The sequence below is a fragment of the Pithys albifrons genome, chromosome 13 (assembly GCF_047495875.1).
Source record: "Pithys albifrons albifrons isolate INPA30051 chromosome 13, PitAlb_v1, whole genome shotgun sequence".
NCBI classification, from domain to species: Eukaryota; Metazoa; Chordata; class Aves; order Passeriformes; family Thamnophilidae; genus Pithys; species Pithys albifrons.
Window position 1 is genome coordinate 16,771,311 of NC_092470.1, and position 23,506 is coordinate 16,794,816.

Sequence of the window (23,506 nt, forward strand, 5' to 3'; positions counted from 1 at the left end):
CTCTAGTGCAAACTACTGAAACCCTCACTTAGCATGTGTGTAAAATGAATATAACTATAATTAATGACCTCCAGGGTCTCTGGTAAAGCCATTTAGCATTTGTCAGGCACTTTGTGGGCTTTTGGGTCAAAAACAATAAGTGCAAGGTAGCATTATGAAGAGTTTCATCCTCAAGTTATAATAATATATAATAGCAGGATCTTCGAGTTACAAATAAAATCACATTGCAGAAATGTATAACATAGAAAATGAGACTGGACACATCACACATTCAAATAGACTTAAGGGTGTGTAACATGTAGATGTATTCTGGACCTGGACTTTTACACAGTGATAAACCTGTTCATGTGCAGGGAACTTCTGTTGCTGTTAACAAGTGTGACAACACCAATTGCAGCAACTCACTCACAAGGGCAGGTTGCTCTGAGATATGAGTTACCTTGAGCCTATTCAATGATATCACTTGAAGGACAAAGAGGTTGCTGGTAGCTCATTCTGTAAAACCGTCTGAGCTGCAAAGCCTGGTGAGTCACAATCCAGAGCATCTGCAAGGAAAAACACGTTACATTTTCCAGGCCACCAAAACTCCCGCTCAAAGGAGGAAACCCACACATGTTCAATCCATTCCCTCCCCCACACCCCCTGTCTCAACTCCTATGGGATAGGGAGTTTATTAGTTAATACTTGAGATTAAATCTTCATCTGAGGAAGTGATGAGCATCTAAGTCTCTCCTCCTTTCCCGCACAGAGATGAAAGTTTCTTCACTGGCCTGTTCACTCCAACCTCCCCCTTCCTAGAAGAGATGAATCCCTGCTGAAGAAATCTGAAACCTCTGGCCACCCAGCATATCCTCCAGAAATAAAAGCATCTTCTCTGAGAAAATGCATGCATGGAATGGAGCACAATGCAAGGCAAGCTCTGCTTGCATAGAGCTGTAGGAAATGAAAGGTAAAAGCCAAAAAAGCCAAACGGAGTGGTGTTAAGATAACAACAGGACATTGTTTTGATCCCAGGAGATCCTGTGGTTTTTCTTTTTAATAGTGTCACTTAGAGTAACTTATAAGGGAGGCAGGGAAGGTGACACAATTTTATAACTCTGCAGGGGCTTCACACCATGGGACAAGATTCCTATTGTACTGAGGAGTATTGGAAAGAAAAGGGGGAAAAGAAAAAAAAAGAGCTTGCAAAGCAGATCTAAAATTACACCTATTCTCAAGGAAGATACAAATCTAGGCCAGAAGGATTGCTCGTTACAATGAACTCCTAGGAACTTTTCTTGCAAATGCTTCACGGGTATTTATCAACCTAGCTGAGGGCAGGTGAGTGGGAGCAGGGAAAAAAAATAAGCCTGCTTTCTCCCCACAAAACCCTCAGCCTAGTTTCTACAATGGATCAGGGTTTGTTTTCCATTTTCCCAGTTCAAAATTTGCCCAAGAAGCCCCCAGTTAATGAGAAAGGTATGGCAGGGACATGATAGAAAGACAGGAAATTTTAGATGTGACTAATTCTCATGACTTTCCCACACAAGATCATGTTCAGGGAAACACAAAAACAACCTTTTAGCTAATGGGGATGAAGTGAAGATAGCAGACAGGGTTTGCAGGGGCTGTCTCTGCATTACACTCAGCATTGCACCCGAGGTGCAGCCTCTGCACACCTCTCCTCCAGATCGCTGTGTTTCACATTGTTTACTGCAATCAGTCTCTGCTTGATATTTTTTTCCCTTGACCAACTCCCTTTACCCAGCTGCACTCCATATGGATGCAAGACACTTCTGAAATTGTTTCTTTATTTAAAAAATACGAAATCATGCAATCAACAGTGCCTTTTTGGTTCTTTTTTCATCAGTCCTATCAGTTATTACAGAGGTGGACATAATCCATAGCACCAATGAGCTCTGGACCACGTGAGGCAGCTGGTGTACCCCATACAGGTACAGACAAGAGTTCCAGAGCCTGACACTAACAAATAAATTGCAAATTTCAAGACACAAAGTTGGAAAAAAAATAGATATGTTGCTGCTGTCCTCTTACTAGAAGAAATCATGAACAGTTAAATCCCAGATAATAGAAAGCAGGTAGATTCAAAGAAAGAAACAAAATCTAACAACATTGTGTGGGTATCTGAAATTTTTAAAGTATAATGTAAATCCATGATAATAATTATAGTGGGACAGTCCTAATGTCTTACTATTATTACTGTGAGGAAGGGTCTTCAAAGATCTTTATCTGAGCTAATTTCAGCTATTGGGTACAGAACTTCTTTTATTCTTTTCCCACTCTGCATCTCACAATGCTCTTTTTGGTGTTTCCGTTCACACAGTGGGCACTGATCCCTGCTAGGAGAGGTGTCAAAACTTCTAATAAAATGACTGCTCACGCAGAAAGTCTCACAGCTGAAATTTTGGAGTTGTACAAACTCCCACACAAAGCAGGGCTGTCAGATCAGATTGCAAGGTGTCAGTTTACCCAATTCAAACCTGAGGTTCTATGAAAAAAGGCACAACAACCCCCCCTACACACACACACACACAAATGGAAAATGTCAATCAAAAGTAATTAATAGTTTTTCTTCCTCTTTTGCACTCTAAAGAATGCCATGAGACAATATTCTGTGAGCTCAAATGGCTGGTGAAAAACATTCATTCAAAAATCAGCTGCATGGTAAAATATTCACTGGAGTTGGTGGTGGTACCTGAAGACTTGTATTCCAGATACACAACTATCCCAAATTCCTCTGCAGTCTTTGTGCTGAAGTGTGCTGTGCAATATAAAGTTTGAGAGGTGACAGAAAGAGTCAGTATAGATGGGGAGGACAGATGTGGGGTTAAACCAGATGTGAGGGAAAGAGCTTGGGGGCAGATTTGAGCCTTCAACACCTACCATTTATGTCAAGCAACTGTGAATGATCTCATTTCCCAAGTCATCTGTGGCAAAATATGGCTTTGTGTAAAGCAGCCACTACCTACAGGAACTTATAAAAAATAAAGAATCCTATTGAGCTTAACTAAGACCTGAAGAGCCTGAAACCAACTCCTCCAAGCTGAAGGACAAACTTTTTCATTTACCCAGAAATACCTGGATAAAAGGGCTGGCTCTTCAGCTTGACATCAGGCAGTGCACCAAGTGCTGGAATGCTACTTTGCACTTTATTTTCAATATTTAGGTAAGGATTTACTCACATACAGATTTACTCATATATATTTACTCACATACAGTTTTACTCACAGGATATAGAGGGACTAACAAGGCTGTAGCATCATACCCTTTCTTCCCCATCAGCCCACTAATTCCTATGCCATGTTTACATCTATCCATATCCTACATCTCAGCTGTGGATCTCTCTGCTCAACACAGCCATAGACACCAATCCATGGAGATGGAAATACATTAGTAGACAAGCAAATATGAATGTAAGAAAGAAAAATCCTCCCATTTCCTTCACATTCCTTGCTCTGCAAAGGTGCAGCTTTCTCTCACCTAACCAGGGATGTTAGGAGACAGACATCTCTGATTGCCAAAGTTGACTCCAGATGATCATCATGCTCATATGTGAGCTCTCCCTATCTTCCATCAGTCAAACTGATCTGACTTAGCCAAGAGATCCTATTAAAACTGTTGTGCATTTTTTTCTTGCCATTTCCCATTCAGCTCCCTATGTAAAGGCATGATCCTGCAAAGATTTATGTTTAAGCATTACTTACCCAAGTAATCCCCTTAAAGTCAATTGAACAGCAAAGAGGGGTTTCTCAACATAACGTGCTGGAGCCCTTGCATGATTATGGGCACTAAATGACTACATCGTTCCCTTTCACCATCTAACACCTGTGTTGTTTTATGGACAGATGCCATATATATGTTTTGGATTTTTTCCAGCTTTTATTTTTGTTCCCTCCACATGTTTTAACCTATTGACTGGAATACTTTTCATACATTGTTAATCTGCTCTGAATGGCAAGAAGTTTCAGATACAGGTAGTTCCTCCCAGCCTACTTGGAGGCAATCTAATGGCAGGAGGACAACTACTCTGGCTATCTTTAAAGCACCAGGCCTGTAAGTTGTTGCTTCTGTTGTAACCCCATAAAGCTCTTTTCTTTTGTTCTCTTCTTGAGACTGGTTCCTAGTACCCTTCAGACATTTTATTGATCTTTCTCCCCCTCTAGCTCATACATGCTAATTGTACCTCTGTAGCAAAACAATCTTATTATCATGTTAATTAGTGGGAGGGTTGTTGAGGGTTTCCAGTTCATTACCTGCTAATTTCAAGATAAATGAATCCACAGGTTACTAAGTAAATAAGGTCACCTATCAAGTACTTGTAAACGTGTTTGTAAACAAGGAGGGGAGATGGGGAGTGAGAGAAAGGGAAGTATGTTTCGTGTGGATGGTGGGAAGTAGCTTTGGATACGGATTTGGCATCCCATGGTGGGGTGACTCCATTTCCCTTGAACTCATTTGTAATGGAAAGCGAATGTTTGCTGTCCACCTGGTTCCCCAGTGGGTCGTTTCCTCCTGCAACTACTTTGTGAGCTCAAAGGGCTCTTTGTGAGCAGATTACTCACTCGGTGGTTTGGTTGATTGTTGCTGCCTTTTGTGGTGAGAGCCAGGAGTGAGGACATGCAATGGGCAATACAGCACCAAAGAGGGAAGAAAAAAGCATGGTAGTGTGAGTCACAGAAACCTCCCCCTCCACATGGCTAAGGGTTATTCATATTGCCTTTATACACAATGCTCCAGCACAAAGGAATTCAGTGGGAGAGGGGAAATAAACAGATCCTCTGCTGGGCTAAAATGACATGTAGCTTTGAAATCTGTGCCTTTACACCACACCCCAAATCTCTAGGAAAATTACTCTCCGAGTGGGGCAAGTGGATGAAAGGACCATGGAGAAAAGCATATCTGAACCACGGGGATTGCAGATGTAATGTATCAGGGGTCAAAATGGAAAGCAATACTGAGCAGGCTCCCTTGGGCTCTGTCCTCAGACCATGTTCGTTAAGGTTGGTGAAATAAAGAATATGTGTATTAACTGTTCAGAGCTCACCAAGCTGGGGAGGGCAGCCAGCTCACTGAAAATGAGAGAAATTCAAAGAGTTATTGATAAACTGGGCGGGGGGAGGGGAAATGGGAGATTTCAGGGCCCAAGTCTGAGTAAGAATAAGCCACATGAATGAAGAGTGAGCCTTGCAAAGAAGTGATTCCTCATTAAAAGATGTAAAAAGTAGAGCAGATGTCAAGTTAAAAAGAAAGGAACACTGTTAGAATGTTGTGGACAAATCTAACATGACATTAGCACATATAAGTAGGAGTATTGCCTGCCAGACTCCTGAGTGACCCCCAGCCCATGCAGCACTAGCTCGGTACAGGTTTACAGGGAGAGCAGAGCTCCAGAGAATTTGGCCTGTGAAAAAAAGAGACCAAATGAACACAAGTGTTTTAACTGAGGGTCTTTAGAAATTTAACATATAAAGAAGGAAATAGTCTATCCTTCAGAGCCCAACAGGCTAGGACAGAAAGTAAAACATTCAGGTTAAGAGAAAACTCAGGTGCCTATATATAAATATTTAATGCAAAATTAGGGACCTCAGGATGTCCAAGGCAGGCTGGCAAATATAATAAAGTACCTGCAGGAGACTTGCACCCTTGAGATGAGGTTCTAGATTTTGGAAAATACCGTGAGATTTTAAATAGCAGTGGAGACCTGTGTTTGGGCATCTGAAACATTCTGCAGCTAATACCTACAGCTATAGATGGTGAAACACTGGAGCAGTTGGCTATAAAGTCTTCATTTTTGGGAGAAGACAGGGTAGTCTCTCTGCCTCAGTGCGCTGGGACGTAGCAAATTCCCACCCAAAACCACCTCAAGTCCTTATTTTGCACCTAGGTGAGAATTCACAAGATAACCCCTTTTTTTTTTAGTATGGTGGTCCTGGATTCAGCTTTTTATTTGACCCATGTCTGAGTCCGTTCAGAGGCTTGGAATGGTTAACAAAACCTCCCAGGGTGATCCAGTGGGTTAGACCAGACGGAATAGGAGAGTTGGGAAAATTGCAGTGAGTAATTCATCTGCCCCGTCCCACCCTTTTCTCTGAGGGATATGTCTGAAAACAGAGTTTCAGTTTGACTGGTTTGATTCAAATTCCATTTAAGAGATACACTTGTGGTACATTTCCTATCCTCCCCCCCCCCCCCCCCCCCCAGTTGCTTTTAAAATTTGTTATTTCTGCCAGAAGCTCTGTCACCTGATCTTCTTCCACCAGCTGGGTGAGCATATAGCAACTTGTATCATCAGCTTCCAAGGGTGAACGATGATGAAAAACAAATTTAAAGTTGTTTTTTGCGAGCATGCAAGATAGAAATAACCATATGAATGTTTGCTAAAAACAAGTGCAAAAGCACCACAGAAACAGGCCAGGCAAATCCGTTTAGTCTTCTTTTTTTCCTCCCCTCCATTTTATTTGGAGAGCTACAGATTTTTCTATTTTACACAAATTAGAATGTAGAAATGGCCTCTTTTTTTTTTTTTTTAGTAACGGTTAATAACAAATGTGAAACATAGCAAACCCTTCTCTGAACTCTGAATTGCTTGTCGATTTATTTAGATACCAGAAACAGGGATTTTAAATTTCAAGAACAGCAATTTTGAGGAATATTCAGCGTGATCTTATCATTGTAACTAAACAGCTAAAATATATGCATGAAACAATCAAAGAGGGTTCTATGTATGTGTTTATTTCATTTTCACCTTCTTCATATAGGATCAGAACAGACTTTGAGAAGAAATGCCTTCTGTGTTCATGTTTTTTGTGTGCTTGGGAATTTTGGGGTTGTTTTTCTGTGGTTAACCATATAATTAATCCACTGTTTACTAAGATAGACTGAAATGTTTGTATCACTTGGTTTTGGCTTCCCTTTCAGAACACCTTTAAAGTTTCTGAGTGTATAAAATGTAGATACTCCAGAGGCATCATAGTTTAGCAGTCCAACTGGCTTCTGAAACACTGAATTCTCTCTTCTTCTTTTTTTTAATTAAGATAATAAATTGGTCTTAAATTATCCCTGAAATCAGACCAGTGTTGATTACAATGGGTTTCATGCTGTGACAGCTCAAGATGATGTTATTTTTATTCCTTTTCAACGAGATCTTAATCTCTCCCTGCGTGTAAACAAATTGTCACAGTAACCTTGTTCTTTAATCTCCCAGCTGAAGACCTTTAAAGCATTGGGAGATAACAGATCTAACTGAGATTTCATCAGCTTTCAGGCTTTTACAGATATGCCGCATGCCTCTCCCACTGCTGCAGTCTTTAAATGTTGAAGGAGAGAAGTGCACATTACACTCAAAAGCTTTCCCTTAAACGTTTGAAAATAGTATCCGCCTTGCAACATGCGATCCAGGGCTCGGAATCCACAGACAAAATTTGGATGCAGGCACAGCAAGCCAAATTGCTACCTGTTGTAGCTGGTGCAGAACTTTCCGACTGCCTCTCTGGCTTACCCAGGTCAACCTTGCTGAAAAGGCTGACGGTGTTAAAATGCTCAGAAGAACATTTTATGTCAGGAAGTAACACCAGCTTGCATTTCTTAATCTTCTCCTAGCAAAGGAAAGCAATTTCAAGAGACGGTTAGTAAAAAAAGGAATGAAAAGACCAGAGGTAACTTGCTCTTTTTTTTCTCTCTCTTCCACCTGCTTTGAAAATATGAACTAATTTATCTTTTCAAGGAACAGATACATAATTACACCCAGTCTGCTCTCACAAATGGGGTAAAAGAGGCAACAAGCTAAGTTACTTGCCTAAGGCCCTGCAGCCTGTCCCAAGGGCAGTGAGAAATGACTCACCCTGGGGAATCCAAATCTTCAGCCTTGCTGCTCTCCCCTGAATGCTTTGGAGCAAACCCCCAGGATTACCTTAATTTTATTGGTTTTCTGTTAAGTTCCCAAAACTCTTCCTTCCACTGGCACATGGGTGGGATAACACTGCCAGATCCACCTGTGAATACTTCTTTAAAAAATAATGTCAACAATCTGTATGTCAGGCTATTTCAGTGCATTCAGATGAGCATTTTTCATGTTTGAGGGCATGTAAGGATCATTATTCATAGTGGTAGGACTGGGAATACTCAACAGCATCCATAAACCTGGTGTGCATTTCCTTACAGGTGAACATTATTTGTGAGTAGACATATGGGTACATTTTCCAAACACTGTACAAGAGCCACTGCACAGACACACAAAAATCTGTTCCTGTTAAAATAGCTTTTGCCCAGGCATCTATTGATGTTTGGAAAATGTGTTCCATTTATTTACTGGCATGCCAGTTATTTGTCTATATAACAATGTTTTCTGACAAGTCAAAAAATTTACTGTTCCTACAGTTTAAATTCTTTCATTGAAAATTCAGCCAAAACTATTCTGACAGAAAGGCTTCTCTGCAAACAGTGGAGATATCTGCATCAGGTTGGTAATAATATTGTCCCAGACTTACTACCAACTTTCATTTGTTTTAATGTGCTTCCATATCAAATTTAAAAACACTTCATATATTTTAGACTATTTTAAGTTGTAACAGATACGTGTTAACAGCATACAAGTACAAAATATGTATACATATATGTATAATGTAAATTAGGTATTATTTATTAACATTGTCATCAACTGAGAACTATTTCTTCTGAATGTTTGGCTTCCTGAAAAGTCAGAGAAAATAAGCAACTTTCAGGCAAAACTCAGGTAGATAATCTTAAGTTGATAAGGCATGTCACACCCACATTTTCCCCATCAAGAATAACAAAATGATTCAACAGTAACAGGGGAAAATAATCAGGTTTCTCCATATAAAATTATTCTGTAAATGTCTTCAGGTTTCTCAAACTAATGACCAAGAGAAGAAGGAGCCACAGAAAAAATAATCTGGGGATACAAAACACTGCAATCAATACATTTGAAACATTTTTTCAGAATTTTTTTTTATTCTGAAATTCCTTCTTTATTTTTATCAGCTTCTGCCATTGAAAATGTAGGTAAATTGGCATGATCAGCTCAGGAATGTTGCCAGAGAATCACTTACATGTAGTTTTCTGAAAATATTTTAAGCAGACAATAGAAAATATTTACTTAGTTATTTGCCAAGAAGCTAGTAAAGTGACCCCATGCAGAGTGGATTTGGGGAATATTTACTAGTTGAAGTTTGAACGTGAAGAGCAGAAAACACTTCTTGAAACAGGAGGAGGGAAATTATTACTCTGTATTTTTATATTTCACAATGTTAGTAAGTTTTTTAAAAAATAAAAATCAAATCCACAAACTGCCATAGTTGAGAGAGGTTTGAATGCTCTAGAGGCACATTCTCCCTATGACTACGTACTTCTGACGACGTGCCAAACTCAATGACCAAGTCTCTGCTTTACCTCCACCCTCTCCAGTGACAAGAAAAGGGACAGTCACCACCAAAGGCTGCTTGATGTGAAACCAGGGCAATAGTCTTTGACAGCTCTAAGAGAAGACAACCAAGTTATGCTATTGCAGCAGAGCAAACTACACCTTCCCCAGTTGCTTCACTATGGATAATTCCTATCTGTCCTAAACACATGTGGAAGAGTACTTGGGATACTTGGGTTATCACATGAGGCTGCCTCATCACTTCCATCCTTACAACATCCACAGGTTGCAGTCCAAGATAACAGAAATACACAGTTTTTCCCCTCGACTCTGAAACTGTTTCCTAAGTCATTAAACATCCATCCTTTCTCCTTTTAATCTTTCTAGAAAGAAGACCTCCTTGGTAAAACATCATTAAAATGTACAGTGGTTTTAAGAGCTAAAAGGAATGGCTTTAAATGTAAATACCAGTGAGAGTCTCTGGTTCAGTTTCTGCAGCTGCAGTTCAAGTCTATATACTTAGTACCAGCTATTTCTTATCCTAGCACAGGCTACCAAAATACCACAGCCTGAACTAAGCACAACTTGTCTTGCAACTTCTGTAAGAGTGAAGATCAATTTTCTCCCTGAGCAACAGACTAATTCATCAGCAGAGTAAGAGACTAAGATGTGGCAAGAACAAATAGCAAAGAAAAGAGAAGAGAAACAGAGAGAAAGGAAGGGAAGAGACTGGGGGGAAAAGGATGACAAAGTAATTTGCTAACTAATGCAACCCAAAGGAGCCCCCAGTTCTGTGTCATCTGGAAGGGAAGAGGCTACACCTGTGTGCAGCCCCACATTACTATTTGCATAGCAGTAAGCCCCAGAGGTAGAGTAATTGTCTACCAGAGACTGGCTGCAGTGCAAGACTATGTGTTCTGTCATTCACTAAGCCCTTGGCATTGCTTTGCCTTTCTCACATAAACACATCCTTCGCTCTCATCAGTGTATTTTGAGCCTTCTGAAATGAGGAGAGGCGGGTATCTCCATCCACCATGCAGAACTGACTTTCCCTGTGGTGCTGCCAACACAATTTTAAAGCAGATAGTGTAGATGATTACTTAAGTGAATTTACACATGATGGCAAATAACTATGCTTAATAAAACTGAGAGAGCCTTAATGATTTCATTTTGGTGATTTAATTTATAAAAGCAAAGCTTAATCATTTAATAGCATCATTAAGAAAACACCACAGGAAGTTTAGAAATAAAGAATCATCCATATCTCCTGAGAAATGAGTTTTCCTCTAACATTCAGCTCATGACAAAATAAAACGGAAAGCTTACAGCTTCTTAAATAATTGCACTTGAAATATAAGCAATCCCTAAAGAATTCATTCAGCCTCATCTTCTGCAGCACAGAAGAATTGCATTTCTGTTCACCACAGTGTGAAAGAGGCTTCACAACTAAAAGGAGCCATCGGTGATGAGATTGCTTGTATACTTTTTTGTTAAAGACTGCCTTGTGAACAAAATGCAAATGTCAGAGCAATTAAAAATAAGTTTTTGCTTCAAAAGCAGTAGTTTATAAAGTCATATTCTGTCACCACATTTGACAATGGAAGCAGCCCTTAGCAGCACGTGCACAGTGTGTGTGTCTGTGCACGCATGTGCACACACAAATGTGCCCGAGTTCCACATGGAAATCTCCGAGGACTGGATTAACCAAGAGTTTGCATTGGGGTAATGGAAAATATGACCTCATTAGCACTAGGTTTGTCATTTGCTCCATAATACAAAAGTAAATTACAATGTATTAATGCAGTTAGTGTTGTTTTTAATGTGCACTGGGATATAATAAAAGTTTTTATGGGGGAAGTGTGATGGCATGTTTTCACTGTGGCATTAGCACTGGTCTTCTGATAGGGCAGCCAGTCATATTACCCAGTGGAACACTCCTATAATGATGTAGTAAAATTTGACTCTGATATAGTAAAATCTGTTTATGGTAAAGCTGTTTTTTCACACAATTGGGCTGGGGCAGGGAGCAGAGATGACAGAGCTGAAAGAATTCTTGTCTAACTGTATTTTCATATCAAGTGCTCAAAAACAAACAAACAAGCAGATATTCCTATGCTCCAGGCCTGCCCAAAGGAATCACTGTGCCACACTCTGTTTTCCTTTGCCAAGTTCCTGGACTTCCTCCATAGGTTTGTGCTCCAGCAGCTGCCATAAATTAGTGCCCTCATCGTGGTGAAGGAGTCTAAACAGGAGCATTGAAATTTAACACACTTTTAATAGGCTTGTCGTGGAGTTTTGCATGTACAACCCAGCCCATGTAAAACAACCTCAGGCACATTCGTGGCTTTGGAGCAGGAAGGTGATAGTAGAGAGCAGGGGGTAGGGTGGGATCCTGTCCCTGTTGAATACAGAGCTTGCCTCTGTGTGTAGTGGTGCTGGCAGCCTGCACCCTCCTGCCCCTGCTCCTTTATTACATTACCAAAAACAGGTTTGTGGTACTAATGAAGGTTCACAGGTGCTACTTTTAAGACATGATTTTGTCATTCATTTCTAACTGGACAAAGAAAGTTTCATGCATTTAAACTTATTTTCATTGGTTTTCTTAGATCCTGACTGGCAATGACCAGTTCATTGTGATGCCCCAACCAGACTGCAAGTAACTAGAGAGTCATGGTTGTCAATCCAGGTCTCCACACCAACAAACTATGGTCTGCAATTCCTTGATTTCCAAACTTCTGTTTCTTAGCTTTTTTCAAAACTGAGGCTGGGTTTCTGTAGCAGTAGCTCAGCACAGGCTGAGCCTGGGCTAAAGTACCAACCTGCAACATGACTGAGGGCTAGTGTGCCTTCAGAGACTGAGAAAGCCATGCCCATTGCTGATGTGACTGGGGGGATAATGTTGTCCAGACTGGAAGATAACAGAGGGGAAAAATGTGGCTCATCATAACAGCAGAGGTTTCCATCCCTCCTTGAAAAAAACAGCAAGGAACTTAAGCCAGCAGGCCAGTTCCCATCCATTGCCTCTCTTCTCCTTCTCCTTTTCCCTTCCTTCACAGAGATCCAACCTTTCATTTCTGCAGAAACTAACCTGGATTTTGCTTTTGTTTCAGAGATATGTTAACCAGCTTGGATATCCTTTTGGAGGGATAGATGAAACAAGAACTGGCGAGGAAAATTTGCTAGGACAATGCTGTGAGAGGCATTCATTAAAATAAAAAGAAAAAGGTATCCATAAAGTCCTGAGTACAGCTTTGTAATGAATGGATCCAACTAGCCTGTTCCTGTGACTCCCTTGCTAGACTAGTGACAGTAGTTGAAAGTTATTTATTTGTTTGTAATATACTTTTCCACTGAAACACTTTAGTAATAAAGAGACATGAGGGGAGACACATTAGAAAGTGTGCCATACATCAAAATGAAAAGTACCACATAAGCTACATGATAAACGTAGGATAAAATGTACTTTGTTTTCCACAAGACAAAGCAATATGGAAAATGCTGTGTCTAGAGTAATTCTGAGCTTGGAACTTCTGCTGGTTATTTATTTTTATTAAGCAAATATACAACCCTGTAAATGTACCTGGTGCTAACTAAACAAGAACAGCACATAGCCCCAGGTCTGAGAAGTTCACAGCCCAAGGTGGAGAAGACACAACAAAGGACAACGATTCAGGGAAGCACTGAGATATTTTCAGTGAAAACAAGCAGAATTTAGAAAAGAAGCAAATAATATGGCTATTGAATCTCCACATAATCATTAACAGGTATAAACATATCTCCTCTCCTTCCTATTTATTGATTTATTCCCCAGTGGCTTATTGTCTAAATCCTACACAGTGAGTCCCGAGGCAAGGACAGCCTTTGTGTTATTTGTACAGTGCTTAGCACCGCTGGGCCCCGATCTTTCACCAGGGTCTTTCTATTTCTTTTTCAGTATAGCTAATATAATGAGCAGATCTCAAGATGAGAGTGTGGGAAGAAAAGCATCTGCAAGACCAGAGTCAAGAAAATATACGAGTGACACCAGGAGACTCTGATTGGGAAGTAAGGAGAAATAGCGAGTTAAAGTGGGGGCAGAGGCACTGGTTGCCTACTTCTCTTACTTATTTACTTAAGATCTCTTGCAGTTTTACTTAAAAATGCACAAGGAGACAAGAAAAGAAAAAAGTTATTTTGACTTACAAAAGCGTGGAAAGGTCATTAGGAAGACTTGAGAACCAATAAAGCTCTTTAAATCCTTCCTACTTGTAATGCATAGAGCAAAGCTTACAGGAAAGCTGCAGCTAAGAAAATTACAAATGGTAATGCTATTATTTGGCATATAGTTGCCAAAGGCATTCAATATAAAGATTTTACAGAGGTGTCAACTGATATATAGCAAACACACAAACAGTCTCCTGCTCTGTAACATATGCAAGGAGAGACGAGACTAAATATTAAGCATATGAATTATATATTCTTGCAATACGAGGCTGAGAAAATGCTTGCTGTGCACCATAGTTAAAATGAGCAATAAATACCAGGGTTAATGCTGGCAATGTCTTGTTGGGGAAGGTTCCTCTGAGCCCCCCTCTCCCAAGTTTGGGTTTCAAACCATTTTCTGCTGTGTTGGATAATGAAGTGATTAGACTGCTCCTTTCCAAGGCTGTTACATATTTAAAACAGGTTCCACCGCTGCCTCATTTTAAACATCAGAACCTGTTTTGGGCGCCAGAAATGTGAAACATGAACATCAATAGCTCTCCTGCCAAGATAAGAGCTTGCTGCAGAGGCCAAACATATGTCTCTCTTTCTTTCCCTGAGGAGGTTTCTGGATAAGGAAGAGGTGTGTCGGTACCTGAGCTGCTTAAAATGACTCGGCCACATATGGGCCTTTTGTAAACTTTCCTTTGCTCTTTCTCTGTGGGGCAGCAAGAGGTTTTGGTCTCAAAGTTATTGCCATCTGGGTTTGAAAGGCTGGGTCTGCCTGACATCAGCCTGCCCAGTATAAGTGGCTTTAACTGCAAGGTTCTGACCTCCTTGACTGGTGCAAGCCTTTATGGAGGCAGCAACGGGGGCTGCTTTTCTTCCCCAGCAAGGTTCATCCCAAGGCTTGCACTTTGAAAGGAGCAGCAGGACTGTTGTGATAAAAGGCACCATCACTGGTACCTGCTCATTGCCAGCAACATTCAGGTGAGGGAGTCGATAGCAATGCAAATGTGAAGCACTGCTGTGTTTCAAAGAAAAGCTCTCATGCTGGGCCAGGAAAATCAGGATCTTGCCTTGCACACCAGACAAGGCAATGCCTTTGCCACCTCTGAGGTGCTGGAAGTGCTGCTGTGCCCAATGCACTGGGTGAGTGCCCGCACAGGCAAGTTGTGGGAGCAGGACAAGGCACAGCTTTGTATTCAGCAACCTTGCCCAAAAGGCAAATTAGTTCTTGCAGCTCAAGTTTAATGAACAAAAAGTGCTCGTAGTAACCAAACTCTTGCCTCCCTCAAACAAGGTGGGGTAGTGTCAGGGCAAACTCAGCTGGAGACCTGGAGATAGATTTTCCTTGTGTTTCGCTCTGCTTGACCGATTCTGTGCAACCAAATGCAGATCTGAGCCACCCTGGCTGCCTTCCCTGCTGTCTCTGCAGAGAAGAGAGACACCTGAGACAGCCTCTCTGCCGATGGACTGGGATGTCTGCCCTCCCGCAGTGACTGCCACTGTGTTTTCCTCCTCTCGGGCGCAGAAAGCATCGATTTCATGTCGTGCCCTCACAAGACAAGAGTGACACAACTTAGCAGCTCTCCACTCCAGGCTGCTGGCTTCCAGCCCTAGGACACTATCTAGAGAGAGAATTGTAACCCCAAACCAATGTTTTCCGACCAAGCCAGCAGCTGAGATTTCTCCTGAACCTTTCCAGTTTACCACAGTGTATGCAGAGCTCTGCCCTTTCCTGAGCTGTCTCTGGATTGTAAACACTTGCTCATGCCTTGAAAGCATAGCCCTAAAACACAAGAAAATACAAATCAGGGAAATCCAGGAACTCTGCCTGAGTGTAAAAAGTCTTAGTATTTAATTTTTACTTCTTCAAAGTACTCCCTCAGGCCACCCTTACTGTAAGGACTCATGGGGTCTCACACCTGGGCTGAGGGATGGTGTACATGAAGCCACAGGGCAACTTCAGTTTTACCATTTCTTTAGAATTTAAAGAGCCTTAAGCATGGTCTGGCCATGTGTATACAGCAAATCCCTCCCCAGGCACTAAAATACAGCCACCTTTAAAGTGGAAACAGCAGTAAAATACTGAAGAGCTGGATAGACACAGCAAATGGCCCCCAAAATACAGTGAGTTTTGAAAAGGGAAAACGATGGTTGCTTCATGGGATTTTGGCTCTGGGGAAGAGCCAGGGCTCCTAAATCTTCAGAGTCAGCACCATCCAATTTTTAAGCAGTTAGGCACTGACAAATAAATGCACCATTTAACTGCCTCTTATTGAAATTAATAGAAATGAATCATCTTGGCATTTTTGAAAAATCTTTCTGAAGTAGCTTAGGTGCCTAAATATCTTTAGCAGCATAGACCTAAGCAACTTTTCAAGTACTAGTTAGCTGCTGCTACCTAATGTGTCTCAAAGCACTAAATCACACGGAATAAATGGGGTTTTTAATGAATGTGAGAAGATGGGCCTTCATCTGCCAAGTTCCTTTAGCCTTGAGCAAAGAGTGGCAGTAGCTGTGAAGCTGGTCCTCCCTCACCCAGCTGAAAGTCGGGAAAAATTGTTGTACCCTAATTCTTCCAGCCTGTTTGCTGGAACATGCATCAGTTTTATTGCAGTGCTGCTTTTGTTCTTAATTCATGAAGTTTCCTGATGCCTTTTTAAATTTTTCCTAGGATCCTGAACATGTAACAGCCCCAGCTACTTCCAAGGGAGGCCACACTAATGTCTGACATCCTCTGTCCTGTAATGGAGCAGCACAGAGCAAACCACAACCTGGCCCCTAAAACCGTGCCAGACAAGGTCCTTTTTCACACAGCCCTCCTTCCATTCATGCCTTAAGCTCCTGATAAACTTGAAATAGCCACCAGAAATCCAAAGCACTGCAAGCATAGACACTGGAGGAAGATGGAGAAGGCCTGCTGGAGTGAGAAAGAGCAGCTAAATTGCTGTGTGGTCATAAGTTTGTTCTCATTCAAAGACTTTAGACCATTAGAGTTGCTGTGAGAACGGGAGTGAAGGGAAGGCATTTGGGAATGCCTTGCATCCTTTTGTGTTTGATTTTGGATGGCTTGGGAGGCACAGCCCGTTCAGATCCCAATGTCATTGTTTAAGGGGTTGTTTGTTTTCATTCCCCTCCTCCTACACTGAAAATTAAATTTGGCACACAGAGATCAGGCACTGATGACTCTTCAGGGATAGATTTTTATTACATTTAGGAGACAGTCAAAATAGTTTTTGACATTATTTTATTCTAGGAATTATAACTGAGACCCTAAGGGATGGAGACACGCAAAGCCCACAGTAAAGCAGTGGGAGATGCTGATTGCCCAAGGCTCCTTTGAAATCCCAGATTATGTTATGGATATAGTCACACAATTGAAAGTGATCCACTTACCACAATTTAACTAGTTGCTGCCTGCCAGATGAGGCATAGGAACTGCTTTCATTGTCCAAGCAAATGTGTTAACTCACAAGTTGTGGTACTTCGAGAACACACACATGGTTGCTGTGCCTCAGTCGATGGGAAGCTGATGGTGGAGCCACAGTCATTCAACCATTTCAGCTGTGTGCCTGTCCCTCGTGGAAAGGACATATTGCTCGTATCAGGCAGCATTTCTAAGCTTCAAGCATATGGTGGTCTCAGAATGTCTGCAGTGGTGTCTGTGTGTACAACTCACAATGCTGAAAGCAAGATATAAGGGGCGAATGAAACAAATCAATGGGTGAAGGGCAGAAGGCAAGAACCATACTGGGTAGAATAAATAATAGGTAAGCAATACATTTTCTCAACTGCTGGATGTCCAGAACTGTGATTCTTTACTAAATTGGAGGAAGTAAAAGAATTGTTCCATTACAGAAATACAAATGTATTTTATTGTAGCATTGCTCATTCAAACTCATCCCAATTTTAATTTTGGGAGCAAAATGGCATGTGCCCTAATCTTTGCCTCTACTTGCTCATGATTGCAACTCTGCCTGTACAAAAAAATTCCTGTATGTAAAAATTTTAAAGAACTGAAAACAGGATGTTATATTCTTTGAAAAACTTGCATTGTTCAATATAACATTTGAAAAATCTAAACCAAACTCCCCATATTTTTGGACCAGGAACCTCAACTGGCTACTGGAATTAAACAGGTCAGTTACATCTTTTCCACAGCTCTGTATTCAGTTAATAATAGTAGTACTTTGAAGTTAGCCAATTTCTTTCCTCTAACAGTCTCACAGTGCTTTTGAAATGGAGCTAGATGTTATTATTCCCATGTAGTGGCTCAGAATAAACCATGAAGTAAATGATTTGCTGAAGGCTACAGAGCAAACTAGTAGCAGAGCTCAAGTTTTCCATGTCCTAGTCTATTCCTGTAGGGCAATGATATCCAATTTTGGGGTCCTAAAAATGCTATATTTTCCCATAAGGGGTCATTTTAATGCTATTCACATTTGCTTTGTCACATGGATATTATGGAATTGAACTGGAAGCATCCCCATCTCACAGGGCCACATGGTAGACATGTCCCATGTCATGTGAGTTAGCAACTGCTGTGGGACTCAAGGTAAAAGAAAAAAACCTACAGGAATTGACCTGAGCACCACATAATCTGGCCAACAACTCACTCCCTGCCAAAACAAAATATTAGCCACAAGAGAAGGCTGTAGAGAGCAGGCTCTGAGTGGGATAAATCGTTGTGATGGGCTGGAAGCTACAGATATGACAGTTCTGTTCTTACTAATACACCTGCCATCATTCACTGTGTTCATTATCACAACTGTTCTTGTATTTTTATTCATCAGTGAGAGCAAAATGACCGAGCCTCTTGATGCCTTTGTCTGCGAAACACCTTTGTCTGCTGTTTTTGTATCACCTTTGCCATCGCAGCTATAACAAATCACCTTGTTAATGTTACAGTGCTTGTTCTTGTGGCCCGGGGTGATCCCGTGTAGACTGGTGGGCAATGTTCACCTAACTATAATCCGCCACATTTTCATGCAATTAGTATGCGGCGGAATTGTTCTCGGATACTCACACACATACAAAAAGATTAAATAAAGCCCATTTAATGTCATGAATTGTCCTGTTAGGAGTTAATGAGGTCTGGTAGATTGCCAAAGTCCAACACAGAAAGCTCAGGCAGGCCAGGAGGGAGAAAGGGAGGACTTGCTGGGTTCAGCCAGATAGACCTTGAAGTGCAACAGCTGTGCCTTGTCTTTGAGGAGAGGATCAAGCAGAGAATATGAGATAGGCAAACGTTGGCTTAAACTTTCTTCTCTCTTTGATTGTCCTTGGACATCTGCCTCATCTCCTGTCAAGAATGTTTGGCAGCTGTGAGCCCAGAATAACACTGCCGCTCAGCCAGGACGCTATCGCAGTCGTCTAATACTTTAAGCCAACTAGTCTCTGCTGTGTGCCTCGACCGATCCTGAACTATGCTAATGCCTTGAGCTAACTAGGCTTTCTAACAGTCCCTGGAATACATAGAAGTGGGGCCTGCAGTTTATTTTCCTCACGTGCTAATTGGCTTTAATTGTTGGCCAATTGGATTTCAAGTTTAGAAAAGGGTGCCCCAGACAAAAGGAAAAGTGTTAACTTAAGACCGTGGGAGAGACGGACCATTCTGTTCAGTTTCTAATGTAGCAGACTTTATGCAGATGCATAAGTCTCAGGGCAATGGCTGTCCTAGAAAGATTTCTCAAGCATAACCAATGTGGTTTCCTATGAAATATATGCTTCCATACAGGCTGAATGTCATTAATGTTCAGCTATTTCCTGGAGTGTAAATTCCCATCTTTCAGAACCAAAGTGTTTGTACTGATTTTGTCTCAAAAACAGAGAGGTAGGTAAGAGAAATACTAGATTAATTTTGATATTTCAACTGTTTTAGATAGTGGCTTTAGAAGTAGAAATAGTTCTGCAAAATCCAGCTTTCATTTGGCTTCGCAGTCATAAAAAGAGAGTAGAAGGGTTCTTTCCTCATGTACCTGAACACTTGTCCAGTACAAACAAATCCTGTCTGAGTAAAAGGATACTCAGGTTCTGCACCCACTCCACCTCTGATCAATATATCACATAATAAGATTCATTCTCTGGTGACACCAGTTTTATGACCACTGCATTTCCATTTATTTCAAATGAGTTCATGGAAAGAGAATCAGGCCATGTAAATACCTGTGAGATCAAGCAGCCTAAATTATTTCTATGTCATCTTTAATGTACGTATCCTCCAACATCCCTAGTAGGTAGCATAGTGTTATTATCCATCTTTTCCTGAAGGCACAGAGGGGCAAATCCTCAGAGGTAGTTGGGATCATAAATACCTATGAAAATATGTGCTAAAGTGACTAAAGGCCAGCTTTTAAAAACTAAATTAATAGGATTTGGGCACTTAACCTGCTTAAGCACTTATAAGAACTTGCTGAAGAACTACTGAAAACCTGATCAGAAGTGATTTGCCTAGGTCATATCAGCTACTTTTTGCAGAGCAGGAATCCATGTCCCAAAATCCTATGGCAGGAATTTAGTGCTATTAGGACCTAATCAAGCTCCTGAGCAAACCCTCAAACAAATCCTCATCTTTATCACTACATGAAACACCTAGAAACAGGAATGGATTATGGCATTGTGAAGATCTGCTGATCAGCAGTGTATTTTTCTGGCCACCATTTCTGGTTCTCTGTAGTATATCCCTTACACAAAGCTCAGTTCAAACCATTTTCACTTGCCCATCCAGATGAAGGAATAATGATGCTGTTACACAGAGGCAGCAAGTTGTTTTCAAAGCTATGCAACATTCATTACCAAATGCTGATTAATCAGATTTCAACCTTTATCTTTGTCATGATTTTTCATATTGTTTTGGAGATCATTCCATAGTAAAGGTCCACATTCTTTTCCATTGCTTCTGGATAATTAATGCTACTCAGTAAGCACAAAAAGATGGTGTTTGGTCCTAACAATCTACTGCAAAATTCTCACCAGGGAGGGATTTTAACAGAGGAAGGATTTATTGGAGGTGGTCATGGTAGAATAACATGATGTTCCATTTGACAACTAGTCTTTGAAGAGCTATAGCTAATGACACTGCACTTAGATCAATAAATTGAAGTTAATGCATATGCACAACAAGAATTAAGAAAAACAACTTTTTTTGCTGAAGATCCAGACATTTTTTTGTGCAAGCTACACGAAAACCAAGGATACTTAATAAAGGTATTCAGGCACATGCTCACTCTCATGCAAAACTAAATGAAGTTTTCTCTGACCTTTGAGTTCCAGAGCAGTAAATGTCTCCTCTGTGCCTGTATCCTGGTAGTCCAGGACTGTGCTTATTGGAGATAATTCAAGATTGTTCCTCAAGCCTAGGCCTGACCACATGAACCGTTAGGTCTCAGTCTCTGGTCTTCTTGTTCAGTGTTCTAAAAAGTTCGGTGTAAGTGTTTCCCACTCATGTGCCTTTTACGCACCCCAGATGAGATCAGAGCTGAGAACACCAGACCAGCACACAAAAATTCAGTGATAGTTCCAGCTGGGATGAGAAATAGAAGTGTTATAAATATCCTGATACACTGTCCTAACAGAAGCAGAGGTAATTTGGATTACTTCAGACAGTGGGCTACTTTATCCAAATCAAACTTGAGCTGTGAACATCTTGAGCTCTTTCCTTGAAAAAAAGGTTTTCAACAACAAGAAAGGATTTCAGTCCTATCCTATCTCCTTACTCTATGTAAACTGCTATCACAAAAGCAAAAACAGAGGAACTATGCAGGGGAGTGACAAATTCAGCAAATTCCTCTTTGTTAAAACTAATGCCTACTGATAGTACTGTGCTCTTCTCCATGAAACATGATATTCTCTTGTGGTTTACAAAGCACCAGGGGGAAACATGCTTGCAAAAACTTCCAGCCACAGTGAATCTGACCTGGAGTATTTGTCTTTAGGGGCAAGACCTAAGATCAGCCTCCTCAGGAGTTCAGAGACACCATGGGATTAGCACGAAGGGGCTCCACTGGCTTCTTCACAGCCACATGCCAAACACAGCTCCTCCCTGCTACCCCCAGGCACCTCTTCCTCTCTGGCAGCATTCATGGGAGGTAGATGCTGCCTGCAGGAACAAACTGCCCAAATTAAACTATTTGCTTCTCTTTCAATCCATATCTTCTTCCTCCAAGAGTATTTCAGCATCCACAACGTGAGGAAAAACCAATTGATAGCAGCTCTGGGTATGGGACTGTCACAACACGCTTCCCCTGCCTACTTATTTTCACTTGGGGTTGTCCCAGTTTGGCTTCCTTTGTGTCCTACCCTGCAAGAGATCATACGACCATCACTGAGGAAAGCTGGACACTAGACACTTTCTGCAGCTCGTCATCACATCTCTGGGGTTTGTCACTTGGGTGAACTGCGGGCTGATGCCAGTCACCTGCTTTCGAGGCAGTGAAGTGCTGCTTTCCAGTGCTCAGCAGGTCCCAAGAAGCTGCAAGTGGATGCGAGTGGCAGATGCTAACAGACACCAGAGCGCCTGGATCACCAGCCTTGCCTCTCCCTGACAAATTGCACCTTCACCACAAACATTTCAGCGTGTAACTTATCTCCCAATCGGAGGGCTGGATGCCCCTCCTTGCAAAGGCAGTGTCCTTCCAGGTGGATTATTTTCCACTCAAAGACTGATGCCTGCAACAGCAATCTTGAAAGTCTCCTGCTATCTGCTTCTCACTCTTCACAAGACAAGACAAGACCACCCAGAGATTTGCCTGGAGAAATATTACACCAGCCTGTGGGCCGGCGTGCCTGAAATTGGCCCAGGGAGCATATCGACGAGTTACCCAGCTTAGGGAACACAAGGGGATTAATAACTTGGACAGTGTGCAGGATAAAACTAAACTCAGAAACAATTCCTCACCCAAACCCCATCAGAATTTTAATCTTTACAGACTTTTAGCTCCATAGCCCAATAAATCCTTCCCATAGTGACTCATTGTTACCCTGATCTTCCTTATAAAACACACGGTGCAAACAGTGTAACATTTTCCTTTCTTATTGCTCTCCTTTGTAAAACCATCTCTCCTTGTATCTCCCTGCCATTTGCCTGTTAGTCATGGGCTTCACTCCTGAATGAGCCACTTAAGAAATGTTACACTGATGTCAAATTGATACATGTCTTGTGAATACTTTATACTTTCTCTTTATTTAATGGGAAAGGATGGTGCTCAGTACTGATCAAAAATTGGGGATGAAGTTTTAGCTGAAATGCAACTTTTCTATTGAAGAAAAACAAAACAAAACAAAAACTAAAAACATTTAGCAGGCATTAGAATTTAAGGTCTCAACCAAGGCCACAAACATTTCACATTTCAGATTTTTTTTATTTTGTCCCTCTTGGAAAAATTTAAATTCCTCATAGAGGACATTGTTTACATTTCTTAAGTAGCCCTCAAAATACATTTTCAAAATAACTCTGTTAACATACCTTGTAAGCTGCAACAGCAAATCATTCAGCCTGTGAACTGCAGTCTGGTATTTGTGAGCCCAGAGTGACCAGATTTCATACAAGTTCTGAGCAGGCAGAGTGGCAACAGAGAGGAAGAACAAAAACTAATATTGTTCTTTGAACTATCTCAGACTGCTCCCTTCCCTTCCACTGGATAGCAACGGGAATAGCAACACCCACAGTGGACTTCATGAAGCCCCTTTCTTTAGTATACAAGTTGCCTTTTTCAGGATCAATGTGCCATTTGTGGTGATGTCACGGTAAGAGAATCTCACATTCATTCAAGTTTCGGATTTTTTGAGTGAGAACATGAAGACATCATTATAGATCACCAGGAGTAATGCAGGGAAAACACTGAAGTCCCTGTTGAAGCAGTGCAGCAAGGTGGGTTTTGCAAATGGACACCCTTCAGAACTACTGTGCCATTCCCCATAAGTTTAAAGCAGTCAGCTTAC

The 23,506-nt window shown here is 41.2% G+C and overlaps 1 long non-coding RNA gene across 1 annotated transcript in view; it reads right to left on the reverse strand.

Moving 5' to 3' along the window:
• Positions 1-477: 477 nt before the first annotated feature.
• LOC139678128 (uncharacterized) overlaps positions 478-23,506 on the reverse strand; it is a 216,929-nt gene continuing 193,900 nt past the window's right edge. The window contains exon 9 of the long non-coding RNA XR_011698962.1: positions 478-545. This is a non-coding gene — a long non-coding RNA (uncharacterized lncRNA). The remainder of the gene's footprint in view (positions 546-23,506) is intronic.